General features: G+C 40.9%; 1 protein-coding gene across 12 annotated transcripts in view; it reads right to left on the reverse strand.

The window, feature by feature from the left end:
* ZMYND11 (zinc finger MYND-type containing 11) overlaps positions 1 to 16187 on the reverse strand; it is a 73318-nt gene that overhangs the window by 26229 nt on the left and 30902 nt on the right. The window lies entirely within an intron of this gene.

Genomic DNA, 16187 nt, shown 5'->3' on the forward strand with positions numbered 1-16187 from the left:
AAATGAATACAAGATTAAACGTATAAAAATTCCACATTGCATTTGTGGAACGAAGTCGGCAAACATGAGGCCACATATGTTCAGCTACATTCCTAGGCCTACAGTGAGGGAAAAAAGTATTTGATCCCCTGCTGATTTTGTACGTTTGCCTACTGACAAAGAAATGATCAGTTTATAATTCTAATGGTAGGTTTATTTGAACAGTGAGAGACAGAATAACAACAAAAATCCAGAAAAACGCGTGTCAAAAATGTTATAAATTGGTTTGCATTTTAATGAGAGAAATAAGTATTTTACCCCCTCTAAATCACGAAGATTTCTGGCTCCCAGGTGTCTTTTATACAGGTAACGAGCTGAGATTAGGAGCACACTCTTAAAGGGAGTGCTCCTAATCTCAGCTTGTTACCTGTATAAAAGACACCTGTCCACAGAAGCAATCAATCAATCAGATTCCAAACTCTCCACCATGGCCAAGACCAAAGAGCTCTCCAAGGATGTCAGGGACAAGATTGTAGACCGACACAAGGCTGGAATGGGCTACAAGACCATTGCCAAGCAGCTTGGTGAGAAGGTGACAACAGTTGCTGCGATTATTCGCAAATGGAAGAAACACAAAAGAACTGTCAATCTCCCTTGGCCTGGGGCTCCATGCAAGATCTCACCTCGTGGAATTGCAATGATCATGAGAACGGTGAGGAATCAGCCCAGAACTACACGGGAGGATCTTGTCAATGATCTCAAGGCAGCTGGGACCATAGTCACCAAGAAAATAATTGGTAACACACTACGCCGTGAAGGACTGAAATCCTGCAGCGCCCGCAAGGTCCCCCTGCTCAAGAAAGCACATATACATGCCCGTCTGAAGTTTGCCAATGAACATCTGAATGATTCAGAGGACAACTGGGTGAAAGTGTTGTGGTCAGATGAGATCAAAATGGAGCTCTTTCGCATCAACTCAACTCGCCGTGTTTGGAGGAGGATTGCTGCCTATGATCCCAAGAACACCATCCCCACCGTCAAACATGGAGGTGGAAACATTATGCTTTGGGGGGTGTTTTTCTGCTAAGGGGACAGGACAACTTCACCGCATCAAAGGGACGATGGACGGGGCCATGTACTGTCAAATCTTGGGTGAGAACCTCCTTCCCTCAGCCAGGGCATTGAAAATGGGTCGTGGATGGGTATTCCAGCATGACAATGACCCAAAACACACGGCCAAGGCAACAATGGAGTGGCTCAAGAAGAAGCACATTAATGTCCTGGAGTGGCCTAGCCAGTCTCCAGACCGTAATCCCATAGAAAATCTGTGGAGGGAGCTGAAGGTTCGAGTTGCCAAATGTCAGCCTCGAAACCTTAATGACTTGGAGAAGATCTGCAAAGAGGAGTGGGACAAAATCCCTCCTGAGATGTGTGCAAACCTGGTGGCCAACTACAAGAAACGTCTGACCTCTGTGATTGCCAACAAGGGTTTTGCCACCAAGTACTAAGTCATGTTTTGCAGAGGGGTCAAATACTTATTTCCCTCATTAAAATGTAAATCAATTCATAACATTTTTGACATGCGTTTTTTTCTGGATTTTGTTGTTATTCTGTCTCTCACTGTTCAAATAAACCAACCATTAAAATTATAGACTGATCATTTCTTTGTCAGTGGGCAAACGTACAAAATCAGCAGGGGATCAAATACTTTTTTCCCCTCACTGTAGCTGCCACACATTCCTTTTATATCAACCAATGAATAAAGACCACATGCACACAGAATACATTGATTCTGTACAGCTGGGTAAAACCTTTGGCTTTACACAAAGGTCCACAATTATTTTGTTGATGCAAAGCTCCAAAGTGTAAACTACATATTCAGTGTTGACTGGGATATCCTGTGTGCATGGTGCAAGAACAACAGCACAGCTTTCTAGCGCAATGGGGCATCAGTTTGGTTTAAAATATGCATCTCCATTTGAACGTACCATTAAGCCTATATTGGTTTCTTAGCCTTTTTTTAATCACTGCAGCTGTCACCGTTGAAGTGGAATCACTTTCAAGTTATTTTTCAAATAGTCCTTAACTTTTAACACCCATTTAAATGCTGGAAATTTTACTGTTAAATCTGGTGTTATTAACATCATACCATTAAATATGCCACTCATGGCTAATGTGTACTCTTGTGAAGGGAGCCGAGATGAGTAGAGTTGGCAAAAATCATAATGGACAAACAAGAACAGACGTTCAAAAAGATGCTTGCAATATCATAGGGTGGCACAGCTGCATTGATATTAAGCTGTCCAAAATGCCATAGAAAATATGACCTTTTATAAATATAGCAATTGGTCAGGGACCGGCATAGATTTATTTATTCAACAAGGCTCAAGTATCAGGACACTATTCCAAGATAATTCTGCTTTAAGATGATTGGTGAATCCCATTAACTAATGTTTTGCACAAGGAAGGAAACTAGAGTATCTATATAAACCCATACGTACACAGAGATAACACTCAGGTGGATTCAAAACCCATTGCTGTAAAGTAATCTCCTGGCCATCTAACATCCCATCAGATTTCAGAGTTTCACTAATGTGTGATCCTCCCCTCTTGGACCAAAAATGCTTATTCTCACTTGCATGCAGATTCAGAGTCACTGAGTATTGAGAACAAAGTCCGGACTGTTGCCATCAGCAATGCTCGTTTTCATAGCATAATTAAGGCCATATTTTTATCCACAAGAAGAAAGCCTCTTCTGTTGGTCCCTCGCTTCCTGAGAGAGATTTGTCGCAAGTTGAGCGGAGGGGAAAAATAATGTGGCATGCATCATGCCTGACATGTTCCCACAAACGCTTCCAGTGCTTTTCCATTAATCGTTAACATGGGCAATAACTGCCAGCAGGTTGAGTGACTTTATATTTAATTATTCTCCGTCTGAACTCTCTACACCTATAGAGATGGCTCGCAAATGTTTGCGATGCGTTTAAATGTTAGTGGACCAACACCAAGGCCAGTTAACCACGCAATGAAAACACATTCCACAAGATTTTTCCGTAGAAATTACATAATGCAAGAATCAGAGAAAATTACAAATAACAGAAAGAAATAACATATAGTTATCGGATCCTCAAGTTATCAACCAGGTTTAGTTCTGTAATAGCTGATTTTACAAAAGAGTGCCTCGGCAGCCTTCATGAGCAAATGATTCCAATAAACACCCCCTAACATGGGAAAGTTACTGACACCTGTATTAGAGCTTTAATTGCTTTGACTTCCAGCAGCTGATTAGAGTGTGTAGATTAGTGGCAGGAAATCTCATACAATTCACGCTGCCATTGGTATTCGTGGCAGCCAAGAGCAGGCATGCAAACAGTGTGACTAAATTAAACAGCAGCGCCAACAGCTACATTCCCAGACTCAAGCAGCACCCTGTAAAGGCCACCTGTATGCTCCTTAACACTTGCATCTGCAACTCCCACGACACTGCGACTGGTTGTGTTCCTAACAACATCTGTCAGGGCAAGTCTCCACCTCTGACCAACACAGGATGACCAGTTCGGGATGCTTTTTATTTGTAAACACGTGTGGAATGATTTTCCAGATTTCATGTGCTATTTCATAAGCTGTGCATGTAAGAAAGTTTGCTGCAGGCATGAATATTCGTAGATATATTATTTCATTTCCAAGGGATTTGGCTTTAGAATTATTGCAGTAAAATGTAATTAAACCAACCATAATTTGTTGCCCAATTAAATACCATATAGGCCTATTACTGACAAAAAATACTGTCATGTTATATTGGGATCTAGGCAAGGGAAATTTTTTATATTTTATTTTAGATGGCAAAAATGTTGCAGTTGATGTTTAGGTACATCTATTGCAATTGGGATTTTCTTATGCTGCAACAAGGTATAGTAATTTCATACTACATAACTGATGTTGTGATCTATACAAAAGGTTAAGCAGTGGGGGAAGCAAGTGTTAGAAACACACCAGGATGGAATACAAATGTAAGGATTTTTTTTCTAGGAGCCAACATTATATTAATTCGTACCTGAGGTTTTGGATAGATTTTAAGGTAAGACTGACAATTTTTTATTGAAAAAAATTAAAGCATTAAAAGTTTAGATTAAGCATTTGCACACTTTTCAACAAAAACTTACAGATATATGAATATCTTGAGAACACATTTTTTATTGCGAAATGAGTCACCACCCACCCCACCAACACATGATAACACTCAAATCACTGGCTGTATGTTAAATTATTGTTTTTATTATTATTGCACTTATTTACCCAGAAAATCCTTCTGGAGTGTCAATACTTTTCAGGAAGGGGACAATATTGCTGTGTGATCCCAATTCAATAATTTTCAGGTATTTTGTCAACATTGGAATGTTTGGCCAAGAGCAGTTACACTGGGGTTTTTTTTATTCGCCATGAACAAAACTTGAGAACCTGGAGAAACCCATGCAGAACAACAGGAGAACATACAAACTCGCAGAAAGGTGCAGGAGTCTGGAATAGAACCCAGGCCTGTCGTCATCCAAGGCGCAACTTTCCCACTGCGCCACCCTGCCATCCTCATGTGCCAGGCACTCAGGTATATATTATATTCTATGGAATGCAGCTTATACCTGGACCTACGATAAACTTTTATTGAAAGCCATCCTACAGCACTGCATCCAACAGCAAAAAAACTCAAGTCGTAAAGAGGCACCTAGCACGCTTAGATGGGTGGGCACACCTTGATTTACTTACGGTGAAACGTTTTTTTTTTATCAAGGTCCTCGTAATTCGAGGACTGCCCGTACACAGATTCACATATATGCATGTGACAGGTATGCATGCCAACATCACACGTCTTCCGTATATCGTGAGCCAGACATATCAAAGCGAACACAGTCTGCCGAGGTTTCTTACAAACGAGTCACTCGGGTAAGCAGCTGGACCCGGAGGGCGAGTGTGGCACAAACGCCGCCCTGACTGATAATGGTGCATTTCGCTCCAACTCCCCATCATGCTGGTTTTGCAAAAGCCTGGCAAAAAACGGTCGCTGGCAGCAATGATAGTCCTACCTCCCCACTGGCACACCTGGACATTAACCAAGCACTCGAGTGACATTTTCTGTCAAGTTCTGGCTGGAGAGAATGCTGGTGCACTGTAGTTGGAACATGCTCAGATGACAGTGTCAGGCCATGGCTCCTGCGGAGGAACACCGTAAAAAATAAGCGGCACCCCCTCACATATCCACCACAGAGCCAGGTCTTCTCTGCAAAAGAGACTTTTGTCCCGGTGGTGCCTCACCTGGTCGTAAGTGGATGATCTTGATAAATGTTAGTTTACTGATCACGTTATCAAATTATGGAATAATAACACCACTCGAGTAACAATTTAAAAAAAAATCTAATTTCTTAATATTCATGAGGTGCAAAAATGATTCATATCTAAATTAATTCATGCATAATATATACATTTAAAACTTGTAAACTATTGGGTAGAGTTAATGTGTAAATGTTTAACAATTCAGCTGCTCTCTCCAGCGAAATGAGGAAATAATAGGAATATATTTTTTACTGCTCTTTCATACATATAAATCAACCCAGAAATAACCGCACTCTACTCAATCCAGTCTCAATCTTGCCTCACAGCACTTCAGACTACCAGTAATGATCGTGAACGAAATGTTATTCTTGTTGATCTATGTATATGTGTACTATTATAAAGCGTTTAATCATAGAAATAAAAACATGAACGAAACGTGTTAAGGCATTAACACAGCACACTCATAACTCGGGAGGGATATGAGATGTCTAATAACAACGACACTGGTCGCTCAATTCTATAAATATGTTGTGAACACTGTTCCATCTCTGACACACCTCAACCAAGTGCTCAGGCAACTTTGAACACCACGACGAGCGATGGATGAACTTCGCCGGCCGGCTCCATCAAGAGAGCTCTCCCCCTCCACTGTACGACATGCAAACATTGCCTCAACATGGCGTGCGGCGACGGACAAACACGAACCATCTGGCCACGTGAGTGCACAAAGCAGGGCACCGCATTTTCACGCGCAAAACAAACGTGCCTCTCGTGATGGGCACACTTCACGGCGGTCGGCCATTGAAGGCACGACGGTTTCCGTGACGACCGCCTGTGGTTACCTCGGCAACTGGTACACTATTGGCAGAGCATGGCGCGGTAGGGAGGGGGGGGGGGGACGAGGTGATCAAGTGGTCGGAATGAGGCGAACTCGACGTTCGAGGGCCAGAGGCGGTTGTCTCAGAGAATCCATTCACGAGCAACGTGGCAGACCGGGGGGTGCGGGGGGGAGCGTACAGGCTACAGCGCGGTACCACTGGATTAGACGTGCACCGTGGTGTGCTACATGAAAAAGTGGGAAGCTGCGAGCCGCGCACGACATTCCAATTGACCTTGGAAGCTCCACACAATGGAGTGAGACATTCCCGGCTACGGTGTTCAGCGAGGCTGCGCAAACGTACATGGTTGTGGGAAAAGACTCGCCATTAAACCCGTGAACCTAGCTTGAAACCTTGGTCTTTATATGCCAAACCTTTTTGTCACTGATTTTGACGATTGAAAATTATTATCAAAAGGCTGGGGGGGGGGGGCACCCGTCTGATTAAATCGTTCAGCTCGATGATAAAAAGCCACAGTGTTGCCATTCATTAAAGCACCAATTAAAAATATGTCAAAATGGCTGTAAAAACCATTGGGAAAAGCACATCTCATCCATTCCTTACAATAAATATTAAGCCGTTTAAAAATGTTCAGGCTTTACTGTGTCAAGATAAGGCCAAGTGTTATGCGTGGAGGTCTATCCTCTTAGACCAAGACCTTTCAAGTAAGCACCAACTCTCCGCCATCAGTCCAAAGACTTAACACAAGTAAAAGTAAAATGAATTCAAGTTTAACACGTAGGCTTTCGGGACCAATATCATCTATAAGAGTTATTTTGGTTAGATCGCGTAAATATATGTCATTAAAACTCGCCACCACCCGACACAGCCAACTAGTAAGGGTTGTCACGTAAACAGAACATGGCCAATTCGTCACTAGTACAGCACACCGGTGTGTTGGAGAGCCAAGCCACAACATCTACAAACTGAGTACGACGTTTCGCCAGTAATTACAACTAGCTTCATCAGGCGACAGAAAGATTTGTGAAGTCTTACTGTTTCGTTCCTTATATAGCGGTGTAGATGTGTTGATCACACTTCTGCTCTATTGCACATTGTGGGGGTGGGGGGGGGTTACTGAGGCAACGTACATGATGCATGTGCATTATGCAGGCCCTTTGAACTTGTCCTTCCTGTCTATTGTTTTTATTAAAATAAACCTACCAACGGTAATCTCTATTGAAGTATGCTGCCCTTTGTAGGAATGCATTTAAATAATGTACTATTTGATGATTCGCTTCCACGCAGCACTAAGGCGGTAGCTATCCGAACGGTTAAATTTATTTTGATTTCTTTCAATTTCGGACGAATGATCAGCACGAGACTAAAAGAACATCAGATAAATATTAAGTTCTCCCAAACACAACTGTCAGCAGTAGCAGAACACGCGTGCCAACAAGGACACTCAATTGATTTTTATAATGTTGAAGTGTTGTGCAAAACTAGCTACTACTGGCCAAGACTAATTAGATAGTCTATCGAAATTGAAAGAAACGTCGTACTCAGATTGTAAATGTTGTGGCTTGGCTCTCCAACACACCGGTGTGCTGTACTAGTGACGAATTGGCATGTTCTTTTACGTGACAACCCTTACTAGTTGGCTGTGTCGGGTGGTGGCGGGTTTTAACGACACATTTAGATATTTACGCGATCTAACCCAAAAACCTCTAAAATGAAATAAATTAAACTGAATACACAAGAACCTGGTGTATTTTCATCACCTGCCGCATGGATTGAAGCAGAGATATTCTTTATAAATTCAATAGGTGCACACATGCCAATGATACCCAAGACTATTTTAAATACAATTCACTCATAACAGACTTTGCAAAACTGTTCCTGTTGTCAATGAACTCAACAAGTCACTCATTTCAGTTTGCAATAGTTAGAAAAGCCATGCCAAGGCGAGATAATGTATTAGATTGTGGTACCTTTTCCCAGCACATTATAGCTGATCGACTTAAACTGCACTGTATTATTGGTCCAATGCAAGAAAATGGTGATAAGCTAGCGACCTGCATATCATAGAATATTATTTAATGACACTGCATTGGCAGTGGTGCATAAGCACAATTAACAAAAAAAACATAAATAACACTGCATTAAAAAAAATAATGCTATGAAGGGCCATTGGAAAACAATGAAATGTGCCTTGCTTCAAAAATTCTCATCATTATTGGCTCCTGTATTCGAGAGACTGAATAAGTAAGACCATCATGTAGTCAACGCACACCAATGGCATGTTGTATTGAACAAACTTTAGCTTCACTACATTGCAGTGAATATTCAAGTTTATTAACGGACCTGCACATGTCACACAACCATACACCACTCACTGCTGCCACCAAGAAGCAATGTTAGGGCTAAAAAAGAATGCAAATCTTCATTGCCATTGTGTTCTGGAAAGAGCCAAGGTGGCTATATCCAAATGTTAAAATAACCTTTGCCTAGTTGCAGAAGGTGCATGCTATTTAATCCATCACAGCAAACTACAAAATAAACATGGGTTCAAATTTGCCCAGATGAGCAGTGAAGTCCATAAGACATAAGTAGGGTAATGTGATGCTATTTGAGGCTCCACAGTAACTTGCAATGGTTAACACCCAAATAGAACACCGATCCAATCTGTACCCAGGCACACCCAATACCAAACAGATTACTGGGAATGGAATAAATTACAAAGGTTTAACACAGCCAGATATTTATAAGAACTAATGAAGAATGTTTAACCAGCCAGGAATAACATTGCACCGCAGGCTTAGCTCCTAAGAATGCAAGTGTAGATCGAGTTTCACTACAGCACTGCCTAGTCCCCAAACCATATAATGCAATGCTGAAGTTGGAAGTTCCACAAGATTGGAAATGCTATTTACATACCAAACCTACTGCAGTTGTGCATTTAGATTCCAATAACGTATAGCAGCTCAGTTTTCGCAGGTAAATATGAACACAGCCACTATACCTTTGAGCACAAAACAATTGTTTTCAGATTCCCAGATCACCCTTGCAAAAGAGGAAATGTTTCACGTCTCAATGGATATATTTCATCACCTTGTTAATAAGGGACCCAATAGATGAACATTAAAATAATGTTGCCAGAAAATAAACCTCTGGGAAATGCAAACCTGAACCAAACAAAACAGCGTGCACTATAAATGTTGCAATTAACTCCAACAGAAGAAGGGGATGAAGCTGAATGAGTATGGCCAAGCAAGTACATGTTCAAATGGCTCTCCACATGTTAAACATAGGGGTTAACAAAGCTGTGGCTATGGTACTTGGTGCCAGCCTTAATCCAACAGGAATGTGTGGGTAGGCTTTTAACACGGTGCCATAACCAGCCAAAACGACCAAGCTGCAACGTGCCAGGGGCATACTATTACAGGGACATCAACACAAGCGTTTACATGTTTGCATATGCTAAGAGTAAACATCTAGGTTGATTGCTCTGCTTGACAATGTTAACTCGCTAACGTTGGAGCAGAGTGCTTTGTGAAGTAATTTTTACTTTTGAAATTTTTCCAACATCGGACGTGGCAATGTGGAATCGCCTCTGTCGATATGTTAGTAACAGTGGGACAACGCTGAAAAAACCCGTACGTGGAGAAAGTTAAAATGCTACGAAGAAAAATACACGTCATCACCTATTCATAGACTTGATCATGAAATCATTATTTTGCCAAACATAACTTATTTCTCATGACATGAAGTTACAATAATGGATTACTGACACTGTTACTATTTTAATTAGAAATCATCGTGCAAAATATTTTAATAGGCAGATGCTCTTGATTTCTGCTTGATAATGGGATTTAATCCCACGTAACCTGCGGCCAGAATAAATTGGGAAAAACCATTTAGAAACATAAAGTGGAAAACATCATGAGCTCAAGTTGGACTTGAGGCTGTAATGCCAAACCCTCAATAAGTGACATTTACCCCAAGGATAATATGGAATAAATAGTTGTACCCAGTATGTGAATCCAACAATATTAGCAGTACAGCTCACAAAATGACAATTAAATACTTATTAGGTTTTAATGGCATATTAATCATATGTTAAACTCAGTACCAATTGCCTTTTCTTGTGTTTTTTTAATCCGGGGATGCACAAAAGAGACATCGCATCCCATCATGGCACAGCAGCATAGGTCCATTAATTATTTCTTTCCAACTATAGAGAATAACTGTTTTAACGTGCAGGCTGAGTTGCTTGCTAATCCTTTCATTGTTTTGCCCAAGCCTTTTGTTGCCTTTTTACTGCCTGTTCCCTGATTTAATGCCTTCCGGTGGCAAATTCCAGGAACATTAATCTCAACAGCCGCTTGTCCTTCACAGGGGATGACCCAAGCACTCGCTTGTGGGTGTCAAAAAATCCCGTGACGACATCCAGGACATCGAGTCACTTTGTAGCTGCAGGGGCTACACTCACACGCTAACATTTCCATAAACGTTTCCAACCCCCAGACAGGACGAAGGGTAATGCATCTGCAAAAAAGACAACTTAAAGACCCTTTCATATGTTATCATTTAGACGTTTTGTAAATTCAGATTTTTTTTCAGTTAATTTATGTGATGTAAGAGATCACTGCGTCTTGGTGCTAGGAAATGGGACATAACCTGATGCCACATGGATTCACTTCTGGTGGAAAAAGCATGACCATGCAAGTGGTCATATTTTCAGATCAATCGAAAAATGGGCATATTCCCAAAATTGTTTAAACCTAAACATCACTTGGCCAGGAATTGAACTCAGATTGCCAGATTCAGTGCTACAGTGTGCTAACCACAGTGCTACGACTTCCCTCTACAAATATAATGCAAATGTTAACGATTACTATCTTAACATATTCGAGGTCTCAGCACTGTTGTAGATGTGGCAGCGTGTATTTCAAGATTGCTTCCGTGACTACTGCTAGCAGAAAGTACACATGCAAGGGTACCTCTGTTGGTTACTCATGGTCAATGGCAAGAACCATATTTACAGTCCAGAAGAGTGACATTCCAGGTGTTTTCATAGGCTCCCTTGAATAGCCACTGTTTTAAAAGCAAGCTATAACCATTCTCGTGCCATGTAGCTGAATGTGAGGAATGATCAATAATCCAGTTGATTAGCAGAACGAGCCAGCCGTCGCTTATCCAAAGTGTCCACAGCTGGTGTGACCATCACAATTACCAATTCACAGCTATGAAATTTACATTAAATATGTTTCATAAGAGAAGCAGACGCTATCAAAAGTTGGCACATATTACTAAAATGTATTCTTTATTATTCAAATAAAGCACTATTATTAAGCAAATATAGATATACTCTTTGTTTTTTTCGGTAAAGTCACGTAGGTAAAATAAAATAAATGAAAACAACTAAATCAAATCACGACGTTTCGGAGGCAACACAAGCTTCCGTCTTCAGGTGGAACAGTCAAAGCAAAATATCTGTATCAAGTGAAGAGCTCTGAGACACCCGAGATTATATACAGGTTAAGGGGGGGGAGGAGCCAGGAAGGGACGTGGGTGGGGAGGGGGAGGGCTAAGTTAAGCCGCCTTTTGTTATGCTGCAGGGGGTTCCGGGGGCGGTGGTGCACTGCACGAAAGCAAGTACAACCCCCTTTTGTTATGCTGCAGGGGGTTCGAGGGCGGTGGTGCACTGCACGAAAGCGAGTACACACAACCCACTGGAAGAAATGGAAATGGCTGTACAATTATAAGGCAGCTAAAGTTTGACTTGGTTGATGACATCTTTCCAATGGTTGCTCAATTTAAAACCAACCGAGAGGATGGTTTATAATCTCGGGTGTCTCAGAGCTCCTCACTTGATACAGCTATTTTGCTGTGAATGTTCCACCTGAAGACGGAAGCTTGTGTTGCCTCCGAAACGTCATGATTTAATTTAGTTGGTTTCATTTATTTTATTTTACCTACGTGACTTTACCGAAAAAACCAAAGAGTTTGAATCCTTGCAGTCACGAGTAGCTTCAAATCTAGAAATATAGATATATTTTTTTATAAATATATGAACAATCCAGATTGCTTGACTAAGGGTGCTACTGTGATCAGGATACAATTAACATTTCTATTCACTGGAGATTATACCTAGTGCTTATCATAATTGGAGCACGATACTGATATCATACCCATCACTATAACCCACTGCACAAAATCTATTGGGTTACAATGTCTTAAAAATGTTGCCTCTCAAACCTTTTCTTTAAAAAAAACCGTATCTATTTTTTCTCAGTGACGAATCACTTTTAAACCAACAATGATGCTATGAACCAGTTACAGCTTTTCAAGCAGTACATTTAAAAACTGGTACAGAAACAAGTTGGTACCATACATATGTCCTTCAAGTGTACCTCACGATTTAAAATACAACAAAACTTTTAGATAAACTCGATTTACACAAAGCAAAATTATGTGATCCTTAAAATAAATAAAAAGCGAATCCCTAAAGCTTAGCTATTGTAAACTGTCAAGTCAGGTAAATTACATGCTTCATTACCATGATAACATCTAATTCTCTAAAACATTAGTAATTATGTTTCAATTTAATTATAATTTCATAGGAAGTTCATTCATTGTGCTGTCCGTAGATAGGTCCCAGGTAAAATGCTTTCCTCTGTTTCTGTCTTGCACCGTTATCTTCATCTGCCCTCACGTCCGTCCTTGTGGAACAGCTTCAGGCATCAGTGTTCTTTACCTTCCTCTTGGTCTTTTCTTGAAGAATCTTCCCTCAACCACCTCTGTGAGCAAGCCGTTCCCTCTCACGACTACTCACCTAATCATCTACTTCTTAAATTTTCCAGCAAAGACATTTGGTTAGAAATTAATTAATCTTTCTGAAGGCTACCTTGGTTATTCCAATTTTGGTTCCAATTTCTCTAGAACACCATCCATCAGATGTGGTAATGGTACCCAAGTAACAAAGCGCTTGCACTTCTTCTCATCCGTGAACAAATCGCAAGTATTCGGTAGCAGCTTCGCTATTATTTAGTATAATCACCGTGGATAAGAGTTGTCCTGTAAAATATTTAACTTAAAAGAGTTTTGAAATAAAGTACATTATGACAAAAAAAACTTCCTTAATACATTCAATTCATTTTCAAACAAAATGCCTTTGCATTTCTTTGTAATTAAGGTGCGCACACGCTGAACACATCAAGGGAAACATGAAGCGCAGAGAAGCAAGTCACAGCTAATGGAATGCAAAATTGTGCAGATGTACTGCATTGTGAAATACAAATGCACTTTTGTTGAGCAAAAAAAGTTACCGTCATATGTTGCAATAAATACGTTAAATTAACTAAATTGTGCAATCATTAATTTGTCGATTGTTGCTTGCCCTTATTGTTTTATTTCTATTCTTTGTGCAACACAGACATTATTCTGGTCTCGTATTAGTGCACATTTTCTGCATAAAAGTTCCCACCCGCTTACTAAAGATTCATTAAATACCACTTTTATATGAAAAATGAGCCAACGATATTTTCCATCACCTCCACTTGCCATGGTCAAACAGGAAATTGTCCATGAAGTGTAGCCAAATTGAGCCGACAAATCAAAGGAAAAAGCTTTGCTGCATTGCTGCTTGTTACGTTTCAAGTTGTAACAACATATCCTTATGTCCGTCAAATTCCTGCAAATGTTGGTCATCACAATTGCCAATGCAAAGACATGCAAACGTTCTATTTTTTTTACTCACCATGTAAAAATAAATTTCTGTACATTTGCCATTCCTACGACTCCATACTGACAGAACCTACTGTCATCTGCCAACACTTGCAACAATCGCACATTAATGTGCCCAAATGTACGTACTAATTACATTATTTAATTATTGACGAAGAGCCTGGTGTAAGCACAGCATTTGCCTAAAGGTATGGCAACGCCCTGGGAGCCGAAGTGTCCACCATTCGTCACCAGAGATGATATCACCCAGACCCAAAAATCGGCACCAAGAACCACAGCAATTAAAAATGGGAAGGACTGTGACGTATACACAGAACACGTATTTACGGGAAAAGAATAAAAAAAATACTTTATATTACGCTGTGACCACCACTCCCATGATGCCATACAGATTGGATATGCATCAGCACATTTACAAAAGATAGAAGACTCCTCTATAGCACAGCCACAGACAAAACAGCACTGCCAAAAGACACCTTCAATGAAGCTAACGTAATCCAACCAACAGTGCTCAATAAATGAATAGGAAACCTTCCTGGGGTTGCCACCTTCCAGATGAACTGCAAGGAGATTCCTGATGTACAAGCCCATAAGGCTGCCATTTCATGGGTGGAATGCACATGTTAAATAATGTGACCCGGAGACGGCCTCCTGCAAAGCTCCCACAGAGTCATATACAATGCTTCCAGCGAACTACCAGCCAAGGCTTAAAAGTCAAGGCCAATTTTTTTAATCTCTCAGACGATCACAAACAACTGCCCCAGGACAGAAGACCCTGAATGTGCACTCCTCAACCTTAGGAGCTTCCATTAGATCTGGAAGGTCAGCCCTCCTGTGCCTTCTACAGATCTTCCCCCGAGGCAACGTCCCTTATGATCGTAGCCAAGAGCTCCTTTAAAGCAAACATGACATCCCCTGAAGTCCAGGCTGCCACGTGGTCAAGGGCTTACTTTGCTCTGTGGTTCCTCTCTCAGCTCAGCCCTGCACTTAGCGGAGCTTTGAAGTCGCTGTTTCAGAATAAGGCACAAATGTGGCTCAAGCCCAGGTAGCTTCAACAACTAGTTATTACCGGTGAAAATGCACGCAAGCAATGCTAACCAAACACAACACTGTGGCGTGGTACAATACCAACTCATAATTGTTCACATTACTTATTTCTTTAAGATTACATTTTCAATAAGAAATATTCCCCAAAATAATGGCGTGTATGCGGACTGCTCTTTTTAATGAAAACAACACCCAGCAAAACAGCCAAATTGGGAGCAAGCCATGTTCGTGAATCCCACCAGAGCACGCTTATTAAATGCATATGCTCCGAAGCTATGATAATGTAAACTGAAAACTGCTAACCAACTGATCTTCTGCACTATTCTTTATTCTTGTTGACCAAGTACAGGTCTGTATGATCTGACCGAGTGCCACGTGAAATCACGATGAATGACGCGGAAAGGCAGTTGCAGGTGCCAGTTCTCTAGATCCCGGGGTTACAGATCTCCATTGAGGACTGGCAGGAGACCATGGCACTCAGGTCATATACCATTTCTTCTGGAAAGTGTAGTGCTCACACTACACTAGGAGTAACTGATTAAACTTAATACAAAAATATTAATTAGTAATAACATAAATGGAGGTACAATTGTGCAATTCATGTGAGTGATGTTAGAAGACAAAAGGTTCTATCATTATGGCTTGATAGGAGTGGCAGTGACTTGTTAGAAGCTTTGGTGCCGCGGCAGAATATATTCGACGGCAGTGCTGCCAACGTGTTATAAAATGTCGTAGAAGCAAGCAAGACTAAAGCAAGTTGAGAAGCAATAGGTGAGGGGGACACATCCTGCAGGTTGTGGCATGTTTTTTTCAATGAACTAATTTGATCCAATTATTGTTTTCTAATACTCGAGGTCCTAGGGGGCCACATATATCAATTGGTCAAGACTTGGTAGCCAGGTTAGAATGACCAAAGGTCTGCGATACAATAAGATCATTTTACAATCTGAACATTGCGTGGCCCCAGGAGTTATTCATTATTGTAATTTCACGAGCACAGCACGCATGCACTTGAGAGCAGCAATAGGAGCTGTACACTTTCACGCACAGCAAGGTAAATGAACCAGATTACCACAGTTCCTAAGCATCAATAAAAACAGCAGTAAGCACATGCACGAATAATAAGAAACCAATTGTAGAGGGTGGGAAGGACAGAAAAGTGGAAAGGACCATTAATACATTATTAAAATTGCTATTTATTGTGTAAAAACAATTGCAATTACTAGACCGTTCTTTTTTCTACACACAACATCCAAAGTGGGTGAGTGT

Source organism: Petromyzon marinus, chromosome 19, assembly GCF_048934315.1.
Source record: "Petromyzon marinus isolate PM22_M1 ecotype Great Lakes invasive population chromosome 19, UKy_Petmar_22M1.pri1.0, whole genome shotgun sequence".
Taxonomy (NCBI): domain Eukaryota; kingdom Metazoa; phylum Chordata; class Hyperoartia; order Petromyzontiformes; family Petromyzontidae; genus Petromyzon; species Petromyzon marinus.